Below are 16,938 nucleotides of genomic sequence, written 5' to 3'. Positions count from 1 at the left end.
TAATTATTTGGATGCAATTTAAATTAAGTAACATATTAAACGATTTATCCTTCTATCACACACGAATGTTCCCTGGATCAAATGATCTATTTTAATTATGTAATTACTTTATATTTATTTCTAACGGGTGCAACGGAGCGCACGGGTACGGCTAGTACTTAATAAGTTATGTGCTGTTTATTTTCACTGCAGTGATTATATCAGATATAATTATGTGATGGTTGTTAGTGGCTTAGAGGGAAATCAGACAATGAAGTAGCCGTGTATGATTCATTTGATATCAAGTTTCGTAAATTAATCGATGTGTTAGGTGTTATGCAAAATGTATAATGACGAAATATAAGCAATTTGCGCCGATCTCTTTATTTTATATAATCTTTGAGCAGTCGTGGGGTCGAGACCGTTTGGCTTGCAGACCGGCGCGGCGTTCTATTATAGTCATTGAATCACGAATTTCTGCACCCAGTAGAGGCGACCTCGGCTTCACACCCACATCGCGAGGAAGAAGCTAGCCGTGATCTACCCCAAATGGTAAAGGGAAATCGAATAGGTCACCGTAACCTATAGAATGAATACATTTAAAAGTAGCAACACCTTTACCTAGGGCTGCATGTAAGAAATGAAACGTTATACCATATTAAGACGTGATAGGATGACGCAACAGCCGCTTCATCGGTCCGATAAACTATGTCGATCTGCTTCTACTTTCTCGTTACATAAAATATAGGGAAAGAATTGTCATTTGGGAGGGAAAGGACACAGCGTAAATGCCATGTTGTTGATTCAGAATCAAGGCTTCATTCTTTAGATGCGAATCATGGAATACCTTGACTATCATTAGATTTCAACGAATAACTGACATATGAACTTGAGAATCATATCTTACTGTTTCAACTCTTCCTTGCTGTTGGAAACGTAACGGAACTGGCCCTGTTCGTAATATTATTGTTAATATTCCATAAAACTTGATTAAAGTGTCCTCTTTTATATGAATTTTACATTGATTTTTTGTAGTTTATTTTATAAATTAGTAAATATCACTATAGTAAATCCCGAAAAAGACAAAGTATATCTGGTCTCGTGACCAGAATATTAGGCCCTATACGAAATGGAAATATAAAAATTGGAAATTTATCCTTTAAAGAGGTGGAAAAATTCAAATACCTGGGAGCAACAGTAACAAATATAAATGATACTCGAGAGGAAATTAAACACAGAATAATTATGGGAAATTCGTGTTATTACTCGGTTGAGAAGCTTTTATCATCCAGTCTTCTGTCAAAAAATCTGAAAGTTAGAATTTATAAAACAGTTATATTACCGATTGTTGTTTATGATTGTGAAACTTGGACTGTCACTTTGAGAGAGAAACATAGGTTAAGGGTGTTTGAGAATAAGGTGCTTAGGAAAATATTTGGGGCTAAGAGGGATGAAGTTACAGGAGAATGGAGAAAGTTACACAACGAATTTATTATTCACCTGACATAATTAGGAACATTAAATCCAGAGGCCACCGGTGTGGCTCAGTCGGTTAAGGCGCTTGCCTGCCGGTCTGCAGTTGCGTTCGGGCGCGGGTTCGATCCCCGCTTGGGCTGATTACCTGGTTGGGTTTTTTCCGAGGTTTTCCCCAACCGTAATGTGAATGCAAGGTAATCTATAGCGAATCCTCGGCCTCATCTCGCCAAATATCATCTCGCTATCACCAATTTCATCAACGCTAAATAACATAGTAGTTGATAAAGCGTCGTTAAATAACCAACTAAAATAAAATTAAATCCAGAGGTTTGGCTGGGCAGGGCATGTAGCACGTATGGGCGAATCCAGACATATATATAGAGTGTTAGTTGGGAGGCCGGAGGGAAAAAGACCTTTGGGGAGGCCGAGACGTAGACGGGAAGATAGTATTAAAATGGATTTGAGGGAGGTGGGATATGATGATAGAGATTGGATTAATCTTGCTCAGGATAGGGACCAATGGCGGGCTTATGTGAGGGCGGCAATGAATCTCCGGGTTCCTTAAAAGCCAGTAAGCAAGTAAATATCACCATACTGTCAGCAAATAGAACAGAAGTCACAGGAAATTTTTTTCGGAAATAACCTCCCAGCCTTGTTGTAAGTTATATTTTCATATGATTCGGTCAATAAATTTGAAAGCGTGAATGAATGATGGCATTCTAGCAGCATGCTTTAGTATGAAGGATCCTGGTAATTTGTTTCTTTGTCGAGAATTTCAAATATATTATAGATAAGAGAAGAATAATGTTATTATCATGTGTTTCAAGAATTAACATTCTTTGTAATTGTTGAGTGAATTTCTCTTATTAAATTTTACAGAACATTGCTATTGGTATTGTCTATTGTCGATCCACAATTAATAATTTTCTCAGATGAAGCCAGGTTTCAGTGTGTGCTCTTCCGAGTAAATTTTCTTGACACAATGCGACACTGAGTGTCCATGAAGTTGAAAAATGAAGTAGTAATAATAATAATAATAATAATAATAATAATAATTGTTTTATTTAACCTGGCAAAGTTAAGGCCGTAGGGTCTTCTCTTACACTCAAACAGGATTAAAACTCGCTTACATAGTTGAACAACAACTGGATCGGAATTATGTAATTACATACAGATGCGATTTAGGTAAATAATGAGATCAAAAGAGATAGTTACATAAAAATTTACCTCATAAAATAAAAATAAACATAGTGGAATACATATTAATGTTGTTAGAATCAAATAAGAATCACATAAAAACAGAAGCGATAATTCAATAAAAAATGTACACAGTAAAAATAAAAATAAACACATTGGAATACATATTAAGTAGTATCAGATTACAAGAAAGTAGGATTCACATAATTAAACCAGAAACCGACAACTGGATAACAAGTACACAATAAAATTAAAATAATAATAATAATAATAATAATAATAATAATAAAAGAAAACACAGCAGGATACATATTGGTGTTAAGTGATAAATAAACACAATTTACATGATTACACAATGAAAATAGAAAACAAACAATAAAAATAAATACAGTGGAATATATTTCATTAAATATTTGCAACTCATCATAAGATATTTTTCTAATTTACATTATAAAAGAAATTAGTTCGGCAGCCCTTGACTTCAGGCGGCAGAGAATTCCAGTGACAAGAAGTAGCAACAGTGAAAGATGAAGAATAAAGAGATGATGTGTGGAGTGGTATTTCTAGCGTGTTATCATATTGTGACCAAGTATTTAAGTTACGATAACGATTGTGGAATCGGACAGATAAGTAAGAGGTAGCAGAGGTGTGTAAAATTCGGTATAAGAGAGAAAGGGAATGTAACTTTCTCCCCTCATTTAACCTGAGCAATAATAATAATAATAATAATAATAATAATAATAATAATAATAATAATTTATTTCCTTTCGATTATGAAGATGATGTGTAAAATTAGTACACACAAAGAAGCGAAGCTCGTGTTCGAGTGCTGTTCAGTTATAATACTTATATAATACAAATAAAATATCATACAAAATGAATTAGAAACAATACAAGGATAATAATCAATTTATAATGTAACATATAAAGTACAATATAAAAGTAAAAGTAGAATATAAAAATCGGCCGTCGTAGTTCAGTTGGTAGCGCGCCTACTCGCCAATCCCTCGCGCGGGCCTGACTCCCTCCTGGGCCGGGTTGGGCTCTCTATGGTGTCCTTCCCAATCGCAAAAAGACAGTCGGTAAAAGAAAAAAATCACAGTCAGAATCAGGTCCTAATATTCCATATAATTGCATAATATCTTTCAGCTCTAGTTCCATTTTTTTTATTAACTGCGATGGTTATGTAGCGTCTGAGTGATATGAAGGTGACAATGCTAGCGAGATGAGTTCAGGGTTCAGCGCCGAAAGTTACCTAGCACTTTCTATTAATAGGTTGAGGGAAAACTCCAGAAAAAACCTCAACCAGGTAACTTGTCCCAACTAGGATTTGAACCTGCGCCCGCTCGTTTCGGGGTCATACATGCTAACCATTACTTCACATTCATTTATTGTATTCCATAGATCTAACAGTATTAAAACTTTGAAATCTGGAAGAAGTAAAAAGTTATATAAAAATACATAATACATAGCAAGCCGATTAATTCGATTTACAAGCACAAACAAAATTTATCAATTCAGTAGAAGGTATGAGTGTGCAGAAATCTTATTAATTTTATTCTGAATCTTTTCTCTTGGCTCTTCAAAACTTTAAGACAATTAGGCTGTGAACTGAAGACTGTAATAGCCTATAAGAATAGTGAATTCCTTTTTTATAGCAGCTGAGACTAACAGAGAGTAGATGGAGATCTGATTTGAAGGGTTCAGAGTCATAGTGGGCCAAGCGCCATTTATTAAAAATGAAGAAAACAAGGGTTAAAATTAAGTGATTATCATAATTTAACGGAACATATTGCACGTACTATAAAGTATGCACATTGAAACTAAATGATATATCAATCTTCATTAAACTATGGTATTTACTTACTTTAACCCTTGCGTTCTCCGGTTTTAATAAATGGCGCTTGCCCCACTATGGCTCTGAACCCTTCATTTTATTTGTATTAATATCATATTAATCCGCCACTTTTATCGTAACTATGAATTTTACGTTGAATTGAAATGTACTAATGTGTATTCTATGCTAGTTTTAACGCTGACGGTAGTTATTGATGAAATTCTAAACCAGCGAAAGGTTGAAACTATTCGGCTAGTGTTACCACTATTTGGTTGAGGTGTAGGTCTATATTTCGGTGTTCCTTTCCAATGGAAATTTGTTAATACAGACAGGACCTATATTGAATTGTAGACGACACGATGTTTGAAATGCTAATTCGTACACGCTGCGGTGGTGGCCTGCAGGTCACACACACAGTCCCTCCCTAAACGGACTGAGAGCGATGCTCCGGCGTTGACTTTGGTTGTTTTATGTTTATTTGCAAACAAAGGGGTTAAGCGTAAAACTACAGTATAAAATAAACCACTAAACATGATTTGAAAGCGCCTGGATGAGAATGCCACCTACTGTGAACACTATATTTTGGTCTTACCATACACTTGGCCACGAATTGTGTTACGCTACAACAGTATAAGGTGTTCATAAAAGTTCTTTCCAATTAACTGCGCATTAAGTATTATTTGAAAGTGTGCAAAAGTTTTAAATTCATTTGTGATTCAATTTTAGACTTTATCGAACATAATATGAAGTATCTTTATGGAAAAATTTAACACAAGGAAAAATGGTTTGGTTAGAGAGTTACTGTAGGCCTAGGTTTTAATTATTTAGTGCTTCGGAAGAAACATGTACTGTATAGCCTAACTATCACAAACGACAAAGAAGGTAGCAAATACACTTTGTTTTTAGAGAGGATTCTAAACGGAAACTGTTTGCTGAAATATAGTAGACCTAATCATATTAGTCCTTGATTGTGTACTTACGTATGTTTGCAAAGTTATTCTCTCCCCATTCTAAGTCCACACCTGTGGAGTAACGGTCAGCGCGTCTGGCTGCGAAACCAGGTGGCCCGGGTTCGAATCCCGGTCGGGGCAAGTTACCTGGTTGAGGTTTTTCCGGGGTTTTCCCTCAACCCAATATGAGCAAATGCTGGGTAACTTTCGGTGCTGGACCCCGGACTCATTTCACCGGCATTATCACCTTCATATCATTCAGACGCTAAATAACCTAGATGTTGATACAGCGTCGTAAAATAACCCAATAAAAAAAAAATAAAAAAATCTCCATTCTACGTAATGCGTTAAATAATATACTCCATGATTCTTTTGGGAATATTTCTTGTGTCATATTGATAATGTGTTCTTTACTTTTAATTTAGATATAGAAATTGTTTAAGAAAATAATAATTATAATTGCTTTTATTACAATTTTTATTTTTTAATTGATTTAATTTACATAGTATTTAACAAGCAATATTGAAAATATCTGAAAGAAAAAGAATACAATGAAAAGAGTCTTAAATACATCAAACTATTAAATAAATTAAACATTACTAACACGTATTGAATATGAAAACATATGAGTAAAATGAAATGAAATTAATTCACTTCTGAACGAACAACCCTCGTGCTCGGGGGTTCAATATTACATTATACTTAACAGAACAAAAGTAAGAAAAAATATACACATTTAATGAATAGTGTAGAGTACAAACAATGAAATAAGGAAGGGGTTTATAACGATTATTCATAGGTAAATAGAATTAATATCTAGCAATTAATCTAACCTTATGTTAATTTTTCTTAATAATTTATTTAATTTTAGGTTTTAATTTCACTGTACTTTAGAAAAATCATTTCAGTTACTCGAAACAGTGAAACGTAAATTTACTGAGGAGATTAAGAAATGAGACATTTACAAAATAATGGCAATCGCAATACTACTATATTGTTCAGTAAACTAGATACTTACAAAACAATAACACAACAGAATGGGACAATCCAAAATGCAGTTGTTAACACAATTTTGCAGGTAACAGTTTAAAAAATCCGCTTAGAGTTACATGTGCAGACTGCACTTGAAGTAGGCTACTGAACACAGACACTAATGGCATAAGCATTATACTGCGAAAGGAACCAGACCGAATTCAGTTATTACAGACATATTTTATTTTATTTATTTCTTCCTGTAACCACTACAGGTTGCCATTGACAAAGAATACCATGATACAATAAATATAGAGTAAATGCCTTGAGGCTTAGTGAAACATTGTTGTTAGAGTGAAAAATAACAATTTGAAATAGATTGAAACACATGATAATAAACGAAGTAGCGTCAAGAAGATGCGAATTAAAATCATGGTCCATACATATGTATATGATGCCTGAAAATAGCTATTGATACTTTGAGTGTTGCAATTGTTAGATCTCAAAATATCTTTTGGCAGGCGAAAAGATTTACAGAAGTCGACTAGGACCCGAGGTATGGCCCCCACGGGCTCCTATCATTAGTCCATATGGTATTTGTTCTTATAAAAATTGATGGAAGATTCATATATATTCCTTTTTTCCTCGTGTACTTATTCTGGCTGATGTTCATGCGATTCGAATCTCACAGTAGGGTCTATGATGTAACATTCAAGAGAGGGAGGTTTAAATGCAATTACGTCGATTCTTCGATTGCTGCCCTCATTGCATATGCCGTGTACTTCATATACTGAACTATCTTTGTTCCTTAAGGCAGTTGCTATTACAGATCTTACTGTATGATGCCGCGTATTTCGTAGTTCACCGTGTGGACAGGCCCCCACGACATGGGCAAGGGTTTCAACCTCCCTGTCGCAACGTCGACAGAGGTTACTGCCCGAAGACCTGCCAGGTACACTACGCACAGCTGACACTACAGGAAAGACCCTTATGATTCCGGATCCACTTATTGGCCGGGGTATATTGTTGGTATAAGAGCACGCCTTTGCCTTTGTTTTTTCTGGCTCCAATTCTCGGCAGAAAATATTTAGGAAAAGTGAGATAAGTAATAGGGAAATCTGGAGATGGAACGGACCAGATGGGTTAATTCAAGAAGTATATTATTATTATATTATTATTATTATTATTATTATTACTACTATTACTAATATTATTATTTATAGATATACGTTATTAATATCCTGACTATTCTATGATGAAGTATTCCCGAAGAAGTGAAGTTTTATAAGTAAAAAATAATTATTATTTGGTTTTAGTGATGTCTGCTTAGAAAACATCTTTATATATATATATATATATATATATATATATATATATATATATATATATATATGGCCTATTATATATACAGGATGCAAGTAAAATAACCCTGCAGATTGAAAGGGATGGTAGGGTACACTTAAGGGAATAGAAAACCTATATTACGCACGGTTAATTATAAAATGAAGAGGGAAGTTTCAGCATTCCGGCAACATCACCTTTAACACAGCCGTCTTTCATCTCGTAAGACAGATGTAAGAGGTCAACGAACTCAGGTCTGTCTCTCTACGCGAACCTCCCTCTCTCGCTACGACGGCAACGTTATAATCAACTCACATCGTTCAGTGGCTTGAAACTAGTGGTTTTTAAATTAAATTTGCACGAAAACTGTCCATGCTGTTGAAATACGCCAGAGGGATAAATGATTCTTTATTAGATTTTCTGTCGATATGGACAAAAATACCTACTCGCAATAATTGCCGAATAACAGGGTGTTAAATATTCGGGAGTAACATTTTTTCTGAGAAAATTATTAACTTTCGACCAATATGGTATTACACAGTTTGTTACATACAACATGAGCTATTCGCTCTGAAAATCTGCTGAGTTATTTCACATCCACCTTGTGTGTGTATATGCAAAGAAATTAATTACGCTATAACCAAACAGTATCCCTTCTTATAGGGCAGCTATCCTTTATCCATTTCTCTCTTTGAACACTTCTAGTCTTTTTTTCCACTTAATTTATAAACTACTTTAAATTCATTCATTTGGTGTTAATAATTCAAAATATTGACTTACTTCCATTCTCAATAATAGTATTTGGCTATTAACAACTATATAAATAAGTGAAATGAAATTTCTACATTGATTTGCTGTTAGATCATCAGAAAAACTAGGATATAAGAAAAGAGGTAGAAATCTTTAACTTAAATGAGAGGATAAAACAAAGATAGATCTCGTACGAAGACACACAAGGCCTGCACTACAACAGACTTCCCAAATAGCTACTACAGTGTATTGTTACAAGAAAAAGAAGCGTTAAAAGACTTAAGACGCGATAGATGAAAGAAGTTGGAAGGGGTCTAATTGTAAGAGACCTACCCTGTGCATCTGTATAAGAAGCAATTAGTACAGTAATTAAATCCACTGGTAACAATTGTTTAGAATAGTAATATACGTTACAAGAGCGGTATGTTGACGTTTTCATGGTCGAGGAAAAGATTGAAAAAGCGAAACGTAGTTGAGCTTTTTTAATTTCCGAGAACATGAAAACAAACATACCGCTCGTGTATCGTACATTATTTTGTGCGAAGATCGTTTATTACATACCTGAAAGACGAATTTCTAATTAGTTGCAATGAAATCTCCATGTTGGTTTCTGTTTAATGACGGTAACTTCGGAACACCAAATATCTTTCTTCAACATTGTTGCTATAAAATGTTTTCTGTGTTTACTATACTCCAGCAGGCCGTGATATACTCTCTCTTTTTTTCCCCCCAGTCTATAAATGCGAACTCAAAACAAACGGTAAGGTTATGTAATGATTTATTTTTCATTTTAATATTTTAACAATATTATTTATATAACATATTGCAGTAATAACATCGGCATCTGGAATCTCGTTGATTTTTTCACGGCTTCCTTAATGTTACTTGTATCAGGAATGCAATAAGTACCGTGGAGTAGTAGACTTTACTTATTTTTTGCAAATATTTAAAAACAATAATTAATATTGCAATTTAGGTGAAATTGCAGTGGTAAGTTTCCAATTTATAATTATTACTATGTTAAACGTCTCTAAAAGTAATATGTTAAAAGCCTAAAGCAGTAAAATGAATGTCGCGCTTAAGCGGTAAGAAGAGGGAATTTGTTATGTGTGTTACGTTGGGAATACTGAATGTGGTATTTTACACTTACCGCGTATTGGTTCTGTGCGGAAAACAAGCAAATACGCACGATCTCGCACAAAAAATATATGTACGTAAGTGCTGTCTTTTTCGTTGCATTTGATTGACATGTACCTTTTTCTGTAAATATTGGCATCGTGAATTTTAATTAAGGAAATATAGCAGTGCATAATTACAAATTTTTTCCTAATTATTAGTGTATGTTCATTGTGCTTGAAACAGCGTCCATTGAATTCAAAGACAGTGTTTCTAAATCATAACTTTTCATTCTTTTAGATTGCTCTACTAGTTATTTGAAAAATAGGCTATGCGCTGTGATATACTCCCTTTTCCTTTACATTCATAACTTATCAATGCAGCAAAAAATATTTCCTTGCTCTTCTGTACGTCAGCGCCGCTGTTTGGGAAGCGAATAAATTGACACCTGAAGAAGCTCAACACAGAGTGGATATCTGTCGTCAACTTATCGCTAATCCCATGGATTGTAGATTTAACAGAAGAATATTGTCACATGTGATCAAAAATGGGTATATCATCGTAACCCTAACACCTCAAAACAGTGACTGCCAAAGTCATCGCTAAACAAAATCGGTTCGGCCCCGAAGTAATGTTGTGTATGTAGTGGAATTTAGAAGGCGAGATTAACAGGGAGTTTGTTCCAAACGGACGTGCAGTGGATACGGATATTTATTCTTAACAGCTAGAACGAGTCCATGATGTACCCGGCATCACTTAATTGAAATAGTACTATTGAAAAGAACAATGCGAGAGACTATACCGTTCGAACGACTACGGAAAAAAAAAATCCGGGAATTGGGATGAATCGAACTGCCAACACACCCGGAAAATTGCCCTGATCTTGTGTCTTCGATATCCGTTTCGATTTATAGCCAACTTCCTACGTGAAATATATTTCCAAAACCTGGAATCCATTAAAATTGGGTATCACCGAACTCTTCCCGTCAAAAACCAGAAATTGGGTTCTTAGCGGGCTAAGAAATCTCGCTGAAAGGTGGCTCACGACCATTGAATTTAATGGCCTTAGTTTAAAGATATATTAATTACTTGTTACAACACTCCAACTAAAGTTTTACTCCAAAGTCATTACTTATGAGACAGTATCTGGAATTATCAACAGTAATCTCACTAGAGGTTTTAATTTATCTAGAGAAAATCAAAACTCGAGTGGGATTTAATTGACTATTACACGATTAGAAGAAAGTTTATAAATATTAGAAGTAACAAAGTACTCCAATACAATAAAATATTAATTGGCTTACGAAAATACAACTGTCTTCAAATGTATTATTGTACCATCTCAACATTACCCTAGATGGCAGTACTGTTTTATGATTATGTTTTCTTGTTATCAGTTGTGCCAACTATGGAATCTTCATTGAACTCTGTGGACGGTTACTAGTCAAGAAGACTTTGTTGATTCAGTTTCATTTTTATTAAAACATTTGCATTTCACTTCAATCATCCGGATCCCAGTAATCAACGTCACTTGACAGATGATTTTCAATAAATCTTAGTTTTAAACAATCTCTGATACGTGACTATCCATAATATCATATAGCAGAAGCTATAACAAACATAACCTAAATAATATAAACAAGTGTTAGAAGTTTTAATTAGGGATGATGAAATAAACAAGAAACGTTTTAATTAACACGATGATGAAATAAAAAATAAACATGAATAATTTTAAAAGAAACAATTATTGAAAGTACAATTTTTAAATTTGAATGTTTTAGTGGTTGGTGGTTCATTTGATGTTATATTGGACGTGTGCGTAAAAGAAGTGAACTCGTTGATGTACATGGTATATCCCTCAACTTATTCAGGATTTCCGAATGATGCTCTTCATATATAACCAGTGATCTTTATTAATTCTTGTTCTTGAATGCCAATGCGAGTCATATTTGGAAGTGCTGTGCTTCGACTGGAGTGGTTTGTAATTTTCTGTTTTTTGACGTCCAGACCAGTGCAGTTTGAAATGTTGGCAAACAAAGAAACAAATGCTAAGGTAGTGATAAAAATAAACAAATGCTAGGGACGTGATAAAATTAAACAAATGCTAGGGACGCGATAAAATTGTGCGATAAGCAGCCATGATTGGTTGAAAGACGTCCTTTCGTACCGTTTTATTGGCCAAAAGTAGTGTGACGTAGTAAAAGTGTAATAGTCACTTTAACTGCCCTAGGTATAATCCCCTATGTTTTCTGAAGTCGGTTCTATTATGCTGGAAGTGATTATTTAGATGTTACATAAACATAGTGGTGGTAGTGGTGGTGGTGGTGGTGGTGGTGGTGGTTAAACTGTTTTACTGGCTGAAGCTGCCATTTACACAATACAGTTGAAACTATATAGATACGTATACCACATTTGTGGGAGATATAAAAATTGAAATATAATATATTCTCTGTTGGGCCAAAGCTACCCTTAATGGGCCAGTGTTACCCCGTTGATGGTAATCACTGATTTCTGACGAAAATAGAATATAGATACGGCCACAAGAAATGCAAATTACTATCTGGGCCATTCTTTTGAATAAGTTACGTAGCCTTCAACGGTGATCGCTGCAATGCAAAATTATGAGAATGTGGCCTTGAGAAAATATACACTTAAATGATTCACTCTGTACTTAACAATGCGTTATAAAAGAAAATGGCACAGATACAGTACAAAAAATGTATTAGTTAGTTATATAGCTACTTGAGAATCCCTTAGTAAACACTCTCATCAGGTGCATAAACCACTTTGCACAATTTTAAAGAATCAGATGTGAATGCTTATAAAAAAATCGTGAGTCTCTGAAAACTAATTTGAATTGTTAATTTCAATAGACTAAAATTTAGGGAGTTGATTTTATGTACGAAAATTGATGCCCGGGGAAGAACATGATATTTCGTACATGGTGGACTGGTTTCATCCAATCACGACTTTTCACGTGGGAACTTCAATTACTTCGATAATCGAATACTGGGTGATATGACCAAAACTAAATCTCGTAAGACTTGGGATTATAGCTTACACAATACCAAATTGTCATGTGCAGCAAGGAATGCGAAAGGAAAGTTGATGCAGCATACCATAGAGCTGCGCTCTTGAACTTTACCTTGCATGCCACTGTATTGCCGTGTACTAAAATGTAAATAAAGTGCAATTTGTACTACTCTAGCTTGATGTTTAGTGACATTGAATGTTTGTTGCTTGCTTTTTGTATATACAACTGTTAAGGCTTACCTTTGACGTTGCTTGAAGTTCACGGTCCAGGTCTTCGAATCTGTTGTTTGTAGAGACGTCTGTCCATGGTCTGCTCAAACTGTGTTGTTTTAGAGCAGACGAAAGCTCGGCGTTATACCAATCCCACATCAAGGGATTCTCGCCGTTTGTCTATCTAGAATGAATTGAGAAAGAGTATAAATGGGTTTAGAGTAAATCCCGACAAATATGAAAACTCTAAAAAATCATGAAAATGCTTGCCTTACTGTCTATATATAAAATAATAGTGTATGTCGTATGTACTGTATGTTATGGATTTACTTTCTTGCCGAAAGAAGTCAAGCTAAGAATCTATCGTCTTGCACCGGATTTGAACTCGAGAACTTAGGAAAGCATGTTAAGCACTAAGCCGTTGACCACGACGCAGTTCGTAATGGAAGATGTTTTATCTCTTTCCTGCTTGATCCTTAACGTACACTGTGATTCAAAATGTTGGAAACATTTTCATATCCTTATTATAAAGTAATTATTAATAATTATACATTAAAACACTGTATGCATAAATTATTAGCAAGTCTCTCAAAGTTTCTGTCTTTTTGCCCCGGGACATCAGTTTCATACTTTCGCCGCCAGGGGAGACAGTATGGCAAAATGGCGACTACACAGTAAAAGTCGTTTTGCGTCATGCAGTAACAACGATGCAAAGTTTGTTTCATACTGTCTCCCGTTTCACCTTCACCTTTTTTCACCTTTGTCACAACGTTGGATTGGACATGCTATCGCCATTAATCTCACCTACCGCGCTTGGCCTTCCAGATCACCAGATCTGACTCTTAACTTCTTTCTTTGGGAGTATGTGCTATCTGTACTACAAGATATTCCATCCATATTTTGATTCTTGGAAAGATTTTCTAACAATTAATGCACATCATGTTGTATCATTAATACTTTCTCTCGTGTAATAAGCATAGCAAAGTGTGTCCATAATTTTAACTCGTAATTTGTGAACTGGTGACTGTGAGTACCCCAGCCATTGTAAGAAAAGAAGCCTGCGCCAGGTGGATGTGCGGAGATATTTATTTCTTTTTCATTGCTTATTATGCTGCCTGCTTCCGTAATTTTGAAGAAAACCTAGTTAAAACAAATAAAGTACTCTATTATATAAATTAAAAATTCAGTTTGATTATCTGAGTGCTACGATACAAGTTTCTAAGTTGGGGTAAGTGCAATCCCCACCTCACCAGTTACGTGACTACAAAAATATCTCACCACATACTGGATGAATCACCTAGTATTTTGGGATGTTTCCAATCTTATATTTGACAAACATATAACAGAATTATACAACGACGGACGCCCATCTGAGTCAATACAAACGTTAGAGCACTGGTCCTCCATCCAAACGACACGGGTTTGATCCCTGATCAGGTCTTAATACAATTTGTGTTGGACAAATTGGACGTTTTAGAGTTCTTTCTCAGGGTACTCCCGTCTTCCTCTATCATTCCACCACCACTTTTAGCCACCGACCTCGGTCGGCTAAGGCGCTTGCCTGCCGATCTGGAGTTGCGCTCGGGCGCTGGTTCGATTCCCGCTTGGGCTGATTAACTGATTGGGTTTTTCCCGAGGTGTTCCCCAACCATAGGACGAATGTCAGGTTATCTATGGCCAATACTCGGCTTCATCTCGCCAAATATCTCGCTATCACCAATCCCATCGTCGCTAAATAATCTAGTAGTTGATACAGCGTCGTTAAATAACCAAATAAAAAAAAACACTACTCTTTACCTTCGCCTCATTTCATTTGTCATCTACTATATTTAAAAATGGACTGGGGTGAAGTCTTGCGATGCTGATATAGGACATTGGGCTCCGGACACTGGGGCTTATCAGGCACTCGTCTGAGGTGGGACCTGGCTCTGTCAGGGCGGAGGCAGGATAGTCCACCGGTCAGCATCGGATTCACGAATGTCACCCAGACCATCTGTCGGACTTGGACTATCATCACATATACGCTATTGGGCGCACAATGGGCCAAATCAAGCCTAAGTGCAAGGACCCGTTCCTGACCCAGCTCTCGAAAAGCCAAGCCAAGCTATAGCAAGACAATAAAAGAATTCGTATTGACAACGGACAAACATCTGCTGAGCTTTTTAACTGTTGCAAAAAAAAAGGAGTCTGGCCTAAATGTTATTTCAACGAAATTGAATGATTATCGGTAATTACTGCAATTATTTGTAAAAAAAATATTCTTTAAGCAATTATAACTTCTTTTATAATACTGTGGCCATACATAAAACACGCATTCTTTCTTTAAAATCAGATAACTTCTTTATTCGGAAGTGGATAATATACCTTGTCAAGTGCCCTGGCATTGGAAATATTCAGGTGGTGAAATTTATGGAAATGAAAGGTACTATTATTTTACAGTGTACTTAATCACGTGGCTCTATACATTCCTCTGTGTTAAAATGGGAGTGGGAAAATATGTTGAATATCTTTTTCTCACATTGTAAAAACAATGGTGTCAGAACTGGAAAACGGCTATAGATTTACTGAAAGAACAAAGGTTTGGTTTTATTACTGTAATAATTATATTTTATTGTACGTAGTACAGTCGTTTCAAATCTCGACAGACGTGTTAAAGTCATTAACTAGGCGGCAAGTTGAAAGGTTTTATACAAATTCGCATACAGGCTGTATGTTAAAAAACGGAGAAATGTAAGCCCATTCACATTAAATTCTAGTCTTCTAAGAAAATAACTAGAATATTTTCTATACCTAAGACCGGGTGTCATGAGACTGAAAGTATTTTGTAATTTATGCCTTGTTGATAAGTCTACTATAGTCCGGATACTTAAGGCCTGTACGCAAAATACGTAAATGTGCATTGAAAATTAACTAAAGTATATTATATTCTAGGTATCGTGATAATCATCATCGTATATGTATTAGATTATGCTTTAAGGTCTGTTTCATATCTTTGGTTAACTATTAACCCTTATTTAGTAGCCGTGTCTGTGGCTCAAGCTCTAGCGCGTTGACCTCCCATCCAGCCGACCCAGGTTCGGTCACTGGCCAGGTCGTGGTGGAATTTATGGCGAACAAAGTAGACGCTGTATTTTTTCTCGAGATACTCCAGCTTCCCTCAAATATTCCACAAACAGTTTCCACCTTCTCCTTATTTCATCTATCATCTGCAGTAGTTAAAAATAGACTGGGTCGAAGTTTTGATGCTGTTACAGGTTTCTGAAAATGGGACCTGACATCCAGGACTTAGGCAGGATGGTCCACCTGTCAGCGTCGGATTCATGAATGCCACCCAGGACATTTATCGGATCACTCATTCTTCCGAAGAAAGCCATACTAAGGAAAGAATTTCAGCGCCTTTAAGAGGAAATTATGATGAAATAATGCTGAAAAATTAAGAAAATCAGCCTTTTTGTTTTTATGATCGTGACTTGTACATCATCTAACCATTATAATTACATGTGACCAAACATGCGGTGCGTGAGTGAATTGAGAGAAATGTTTTTTTTTTTTAATGCTGTTTTCTCGACTTTAAAATTTTAAGCAGTTTGATGCATAAAACTCCTTGCATAACAGTTATTGTCAGATTGGTATGAAGCTCCTCACAGAGGTAAATTAAATATTGATTAATAAAATTTAATTAGCATTTGTATTAAATATTAATATTAAGTTCATTCGGGGTATGTATATATATATATATATATATATATATATATATATATAGACTGTATATATATATATATATCTCATACTTAGATTAAAAATATGCTGTAATGGTAAATTAAAAAAATTAAAAAAATATTGTTATTCTTATTTAGACTGAGCTCAAGAAGCTAATTAATTTTTATTCCTGTGACTATTTTCAAGCTTTTGAGCAATTATGAACTAAAATTTTGAAAACATTGACGTCAATATAAAATATATTTAAAAGAAATGATTTAAAAACTATTAGCCCTAATGGAATCAAATTTGTACAGATAGTAGTATTGTAGGCCTATTTATGTAATGTTGTTATATATCAATATATTAAGTCTTTCA

General features: G+C 35.1%; 1 long non-coding RNA gene across 2 annotated transcripts in view; it reads right to left on the bottom strand.

The window, feature by feature from the left end:
• The window catches only part of LOC138705643 (uncharacterized), a 131,761-nt gene that overhangs the window by 27,602 nt on the left and 87,221 nt on the right, over positions 1–16,938 (bottom strand). For both annotated transcript variants that reach the window (XR_011333709.1, XR_011333708.1), the window contains exon 2: positions 12,892–13,045. This is a non-coding gene — a long non-coding RNA (uncharacterized lncRNA). The remainder of the gene's footprint in view (positions 1–12,891; positions 13,046–16,938) is intronic.

This window comes from Periplaneta americana, chromosome 9 (assembly GCF_040183065.1).
Source record: "Periplaneta americana isolate PAMFEO1 chromosome 9, P.americana_PAMFEO1_priV1, whole genome shotgun sequence".
Taxonomy (NCBI): domain Eukaryota; kingdom Metazoa; phylum Arthropoda; class Insecta; order Blattodea; family Blattidae; genus Periplaneta; species Periplaneta americana.
The sequence above is the reverse complement of the archived record's forward strand: the minus strand, read 5'-3'. Positions and strand labels throughout refer to the sequence as shown.